The sequence below is a fragment of the Paramisgurnus dabryanus genome, chromosome 7 (genome assembly GCF_030506205.2).
Source record: "Paramisgurnus dabryanus chromosome 7, PD_genome_1.1, whole genome shotgun sequence".
Lineage (NCBI taxonomy): Eukaryota > Metazoa > Chordata > Actinopteri > Cypriniformes > Cobitidae > Paramisgurnus > Paramisgurnus dabryanus.
In genome coordinates this window covers 17,490,630-17,498,129 of record NC_133343.1, presented here as the reverse complement: position 1 = coordinate 17,498,129, position 7,500 = coordinate 17,490,630, and positions in this window count along the sequence as shown.

Sequence of the window (7,500 nt, the reverse complement as noted above, 5' to 3'; positions counted from 1 at the left end):
GTCAGGGTGCCCGAAAATAGAAGGGTAGGGGTCCCACAGCAGGAAGCTGAGCTGGGAGCTCAGCTCCACGCCGTGAACTGTAGGCCAACTGTGTGCTTATGAGCTACGATGAATTGGGGTGCAGGCCTCTTAACCTGAGTTTAGACCAACCCCTTGAAGTTCAGATGACCAATCCAAAAGGGTGTTGATAGAGTAGGAAAACTTTGTCTTTGTTTTACCAGACTCATTTGCATAGATGGACTATGCTAAAGATTTTGTTGAATAATAATTTGGATTAATATTTAACAAGTTTGATATCAGTTATGGTAAGATGATGCACATCATTGATCAGGAAAGGAAAAGGGGATTATTAAGAGTGTAAACAAGGTATGGTTTGAAACACACATCAAAATGTAATCTCATGAATGTGAATTATGAGACATGCTAAGATGAACAAAGCATCCCTATAGTGTTACAAGAAAGTGGTTCATTACAGATACAAACATGCAATACAAGGATATATAATATATACAATTTAAACCAATTTATTTTGGTCTTAGCTGTGAGACAGACACATTTTTGTGTCATGGCTGCTTCGTCTCTGCTCACGGTTTGAAGTTTGCTTTGAGGTGTTAATTTGCTTAGATTGGCACAATAAAACAGCCAGAGAGAGAGTCACTAGGTCTGGAAATGTGTGTTATCAGGAGATTAGGATCTTCTGATGAAAGCGTCCGAGCAGACCTGGTGTCAAAACTCATTCTAGGGTCACAGCATGAAACCGTTAACGACCCAGACTGAAGAGACCTCCAGTGGACGTCCACCCAGATGTTACATATTCCCCCCTTCACGACCGTTAAAGTCCAGGGAGACTTTGGCGGGCGATGATCAGGCAGGTCATGAAGTCTGAATGGCAGGTGTATCTTAATTGTCTGTAGCGTTCTGTCAAACAGGCAAAGGGTGATTTGAATGAGATTGGGCTCTGGCTCTGCCTGGGTGTGCTGCCTTCCACGGTTCCATTTGAATGTCCAACAGGAGGACAGCTGTGCACCTGTTCACTGAACTCTTGCATCCCGTTAAATCTTCGTTATGGGATGAAGGCTTGGCTGAGAGTAAGGACGTATCCTATTCCTGCGGAGAGGCACAGTACCGTGTCAGTAGCGGTCCAAGATCAGACAACACAAAGGCTGTCTGTAGCAGGCATCCGAGCGAGTCTCTGGAGGACAGTGTTGAAGTCTTTGACATCAACTAGTTGGGTCCCCCCTTACGCAATCCTCATTTTCAGTTCAGGGTTTACAATGAAGTGGTGGTCCCTGAAGAAAGTTGAGATTTCCACTTTGATGTGGTACTACTCACTGGGAAGGTGATCAAGTACCAGGTCATCGATGTGGAGAATCACATCCTTTGGAGTTTGAATCCACTTTGTCTGGTTGTGCAGACTGATGTGGGTGGTTTGTAGGTTAACGTGTTTGTGTAGGCTGGGGTGTTGAACAGCCATCAGTCACCTACGAGTGTTAGTGGCATCGGCTAGTGGTTTAACCGAAGCGGAACACTGGGAGTCGATCTTCATGGGCTGCAGCCCATAGATGTCATCAGTGTTGTCCTTAAAAATAAAAAGGAATGCTTGGGCTGAGATGGTGAATGTCTTTTGTGCGGCTGCACCTGCGCAGGTTTGATGCAAGATGCAGCTGCTTGTTTGGTGGGGAGGCAGTAAGGAGGCGGTTTGGTCTAGTTGGAACTAGTCCCCCCTTTTCTGTTATGCCTCAATGTTTAGTGTGTTGGTTGTGTTATGATGGACCCATCTGAAGATTGTTTCTTTCTCCTCCCTGTCCATCCTGGTCTGGTATGCAACTGCAGAGATTTTGTCCACAATCTGATGGGGTCCTGTCCAGCGTGGCAGAACTTCCTTCGACAGTCACTGGTGAGTTGTGTGAAGTGGCTGTGCAAAGCTGTTGTACCAAACATCGTCATCCACGTCCAGTTCCTCTCATGATGACTTCCAGTCGTAGTATGACTTCTAGCCCCCAGCCATCTTCTGTAGCTGTTCCCGGGCGGAAGCGAAGGGTTCCAGATGCCTGTGAAGTTCATTGGGATTCTGGTGAGTGGTGTTGGCTGTGATGAGATTGGAATCTCAAGGTTGGTACAACAGGTGTACTGGCAGTGTCATCTGCCGTCCCGTCAATGGTTTGAAGGGAGACACACCAGTAAATTAATTTGGGGTCGATCTGATAGCCATAACAATAAAAGGGGAGTTTCCGATCCCAGTCCATCTGATTTGCTGAGACACATTTCTTTGACATGCTAGCCACAGTCTGCTTGATTCGATGAGGAGGGATGATGCTGATGTGGAGTTGGGCGTGTGCGCCTAGGGGTTTCTTTAATAATTTCAGCGGTGAAATGGGTACCTCTATCTGAGTTGACTCTCAGTGGCAGTTCGAACCTTGCGAAGATGTGGATCATGTGTAGAGGTGCTGTGTTTTGAGCAGTGTCATTGGGTGCTGGGAGGCTCGACCCACTGTGTGAATTGGCAAATGACCATGAGTAAATGTTTGTTGCCCCTCGTCGACCTGGGTAGCAGTTTACCCAGCCTAAAAGTCTTAAAGTCTGACCAAAATTAGCACCTGTTCTTTGCAGTGGTGCTCTGTGGTTTGGGTTAGCCGATTGTAGTTAGCAGCAAACCAGGCATCCTTTGATGCATTTTGCTAAGTCCTGCTGCATCCAGGGCCAGTATGCCACCTGTTTCAGTGGTTTGTACGTGGCTCTTGCAACTTGGTGTCTGGCACATGCTGTGTCATGCATACATCTGTAGGACCCCCCTATGTCAATGAAGAACCACAAGCTTAGGTGAAGTGCGGTCGTCAGGGACATATAAGAGGATGTTGTGTTGTATATGCAGCAGGTGTTCCATGTCATTAAGACATTTAAGGGCTGGTGTAGCAATGAGGTCAGAGTTCATGATAGGGCAGGTGGAGGGGTCTGAGAGGTGGTTGGCATAGCTTGTATGGTGGTGTCGGAGGCATGTAATGCAGCTATGTCACTGTTTGAGATATGTGGAGCCAGTGTAAGTGGCTATGTGATGGGCACTGTGGTGGTGGGCGTGTGTTGGCCGCAGGTCAGTGCAATCACAGTTGGGCGGGTGGGTGGTTTGTTTGTAACAACAGTGAACTTGAACTTTTGGTCTGAGACGATGTTCTCGCGACTGGCTGCTGGGTAATCCATAACTTTGTGACTTGGCAATGTACTTCAGGTGATTTTCTGAGTGAAAAGGTAGAAGTTCTCTCACCTGAGACCAAATTTTTACTTTTTAAAGTCTGTTAAAGGCTCAAAACTATCTAACAAGTCTTTGCCAATGAAAAGAGGATATGTGTCCACTGGTGAGATTTACACAGGGTGTAGAAGTCTCATAGGACCGATGGTCAGGTGGATGGAAAGCACCTGTTGCAGTTTGGCTGTGAGACTGCATATTCAGCATACACCTTTGTGGGTTGAGGGTCAGATCTTGTGCTTCATCTTTGTTCTGGAGTCTTGTGAAAAGCTGGAATGACATCAGCATTAGATCAGCTCCAGTGTTGGCGAGGGTTTACAATCTGACCTTGTGTTTCACGGTGGTTGCTAAATAGAGTCTTTTAGCTACTCCTCTCTCTCATTCAGGTTTCCCAGGGCCTTAGTACCAGGTTTTGTGTGGTAACTGGAAGGCAGTTAAGGCTGGTCTTCAGTGATTCTGTAGGGAAACAGATGTCTAACACAGCACTTTTCTGGTACCTGCTGAATCTGACTGGTTGATGTTTGAAATACAGTTTGTGTGCCAAAGTCTCTGATTTTTGCGATGACTGGATCGATGGTAACGTGATGAGTGGCAGAGATTTAAGTGTTGCTTGCAGGAGGGTTTTCTGGAAAGTTCTTGCTGTATTCCAGTGCTGCTGCTAGTGATAAATAGTTCGGTTCATCCTCGCGGTTCTCCTTGTGAGGCCTCCTTTTGGATTTGACTTCTTCACTACTTTCAAAATCTCTGCTGACTCAGATGTGTATGTGTCGCTTTGCTTTTGTGACAGTTCGGCCTTAGCTTTGTTCACTGTGTGTCGAACCTGGTCCATCTGTTGACTGTTTGGACTTCTCATTCTGACAGGTGCAGGATGGTTTCCATGGACGCTGTCCTCTGGCTGTCTGATGATCTTGGCTGTGAAGTCCTTCGATCCTCTTGGCTCTCTGCTAAAATGTCCTTCACTGTGGCGCTGTTGTTCGCCCTCCAGTGGCCGTTTTTGGTAATTTTCAGAGAAAGAAAGGATGACAGTCTTTTCAGAGGTGGCTTTTGTTTACCGTAGGCTTTATGGACGAAGTCCTGCAGCTGTCTGGTGAGGGTAGGCCATAAATCCTAAGTGTTGCATTACGGTAAAATAAAGCTTTGCAGGGGGAGGATCTTGATGTTTCCTCCATTCTTGGCTCGTTTTGTGAGCTGGAGTAGACTGAAAGTCAGTTGTAGTAGTAGGCCTGTGGAGTTTCATTTCTGCTTTGTTTTAAGTCCATTGCAGCGATTAGTCCTCATCGTGATTCTGGATCTGAAAACTCTTCTATCAAGGCCATTTGCAGCTGCTTATAATCCAGCTTGACACTTTCTGACTGCCGGTCCAGGAAGCTCCTCACCTAACGGCTGGAAGTAATCCATAGCAGATACAGCTGGTCTCTCGTGGTTACATTCAGCAGCGTGTGCACATAAAAGTCAATGTTCTGCAGGTAAGCGTGGATGTCATGTACACCTGCAGTGTTTGGACTAAATGTTGGACTGTTTCTAGCCAGCTTGTCAAGGTCTTTGGGCCACGCCGTGTGTCTGTAGACATTGTTGGGAAAGGTGTTGGCCCCACCCCCCTTGTGTTCTTGTGAGAGGGTTGTGAATGCTGGCTGGCAAAGTTCTTAACAGTGGGCTCTCACCCCCCTCTTTTTCAGCAGGAAACTTTGGTGGGGGAGTGCAGAGACACTGATTGGATGAGAGGAGAATGATGCTTTCTCTCTCAATGGTTCAGCTTGCATTCTGAAACCATATAAAAGTTCTTTTTGGACGGAATCACGTTCGTCCTTAGGTTGGTGATGTTGCTGAACAAGAACTTGAATTTCAGCTTGAGCAGCTTGCAGGTGGTTTTCGTAGGCCTTGGACTTGGCATCACGTTTTTTCTGTTCTGCCTTGGCTTTTACCAGAAGACTTTTGGCCTGCAGGAGCTTTCCCAGCTCCTCTTTGGCTGTCTTTTCCTGCTGCTCTCTGTGCTCTGTGTCTGTGTGGAGTTGTGAGATGGCCTTGTGAAGTTGTCTCGCCTCATTCTTTTTCCTCTTGTGTTCCTCCTCAATCAGCTGCTGCTGATCCTTGGATTCCTGTGTCAGCCGATCTAGACGAGTCTGCGCGTCCTCCTGATTCCTCCAGGCTTCCTTTGCTTGGAGCTTTAGCGTTGCTGCATCCTGTTCCAGGTGGGTGACGTTCCTTTCGTCCCACTTTAGCTGGATGATGAGGTTGTGAGCGATGGCACCTGTGATCCTTGCCATCTCCTTGTGGCTGTAGCTCTGCGTTGAATCACGGGCTATGATCTCGTCCAGGTTGCCATCCCGTTGCTCTCGGTCTCGACGCTGCAGATCGTTGGCAACATTGGGCAGGAGGTCAGATGTCGGATCGTTGAGCCATGCCTCCAGCTGCTCACAGTGGTTGGCAGGGCTGGGTGATCTGGACACGTTGGCGCACTGGTGGGTGACAAAACACAAAGAGCCAATACAAGTCCGCAGAATTTTAACGAGCTAAAATAAATAAATAAAAATATGGGCTATGTGGGTCTAACTGACGTGATCAGCTAGTGGCACAAATAAAAACTATTATCGGGGCCTTGCTTCGGCGGCGCAGATAATTAGTGTGGGTAAAAAGGGAAAAAGTTTAGTGAATGGACGATGTGTTTTAACCTATTGGTCGCTTCAGACATTTGGTTAATCGGTCGCATTACTAATACATTTTCTCATGGTTTGTGCAGATATGGTCTTTCAGCCCAAAAATAAAAATACGATCAAAATAATTAAAGTTAATTAATTATAATGATAAAATAAAATAAAAAGCAAATAGAAGGTGAGAAAGATAAATTGCTGAAAATAAAACAAATAAAATAAAATGGATAAAAATAAAAGAGATTCAAATAAAAATAAACTGAAAAGAAAATAAGACAGCCAAACAGACAAAGTCAGAAGGCTGAGAAATGAAAAGGATGTGAGAGGAAAATAGGGATGAGAAGGGGATCCCTGTTTTAGCTTAGCAGGTTCTCTACCCTAGATTTAATGACAGGGCCTTACAGGGAGAGGGCACTATGAAGTCATGCGAGCTAGGGGAGTGGCTTAGCTAGAGTGGCTGGGCTAGGCCCAACTTGCGAGGGACAGGGGGCTTATCCTATTGCACCAGTTAAAACATAAATGAATTCACTGAGAATGGGACTTATGGGGCTAGATTCTATTCACAGTAAAGAATTAATTCAATTAAAATTTAAAATAAATCAAACTGCATTAAATTTAAATTTAAACTTAATTAAAATACAATCTCTACAATAGAAAAGAAAATAGGAAAGTAAGGAGCGGGAGAGAACAGCAAAAATGAAATAAAATAAATCAAAATAAAATAAAAATTAAATAAAGAAATAATAACTTAATAAAGGCATAGCAATATTAATTATTATTTATAATTTAAGACCATAACATTCAAATGTAGGAAATAAAACTACAAAGTAGTAGAATAACCTAGTTATCAAAGTAAGGTCAAAAATCCCAGTTTGACTCCTGTCATACACTCCCAAAAGAGTTTATGAGAGGACCAAACGAGCTTTCCCCACCAGATGGCGATATTTCGCCCAACAAACAAAGAAAGCGGAAGTCAGGCGTAAAGTGAGAGAGAGAAGGAGAAGTGTTAGACACTCAAGACTGACATCTAGTGTTAGAACTAGGTAGTACGCTTTAAACTGACAAAGATTCGCTTCCATACAATAATTACATCGGCGACCGCTGCGTTGCTAAGACGACGGATGTAATTTGAGCTGTGTTCGTCCGGTGCCAGTTTTGGCTTACGTTACCGGGACACACAATAAATAAAAGTCTAACGGGCTTTCTTCTCCGTTGACATAAGTTACTTGATCAAGGTTTATCTCCTTTAAAATTGAAAAGTCTTACCCTCGGGGCTTACAATTTTAAAAATCCACGTACGTGAATAAAATGAAAACATACAAATAGACAGCTTCTCTAATTGTAAATCATTTCCTGGAGATTTAACAAAAAGGCCTTATCAGATGGGAGTACTCACTCGACCACCGCTTCGCAATTCTAAATAAAGGAATTATCATCTTTATTAGGCGGAATTAGACGGTAATGCAGCGTATCAAAGGGTTTTTAATACGGTTACCTTAAAGGCTGCAGTTAACTATCCATAACAGGGGCGCGAGTCTGTTATGTCCTGAAAATGATACAGGAAATTACATTTTCATTCATACCAATATAAGAACGGACACAGTTATAGCT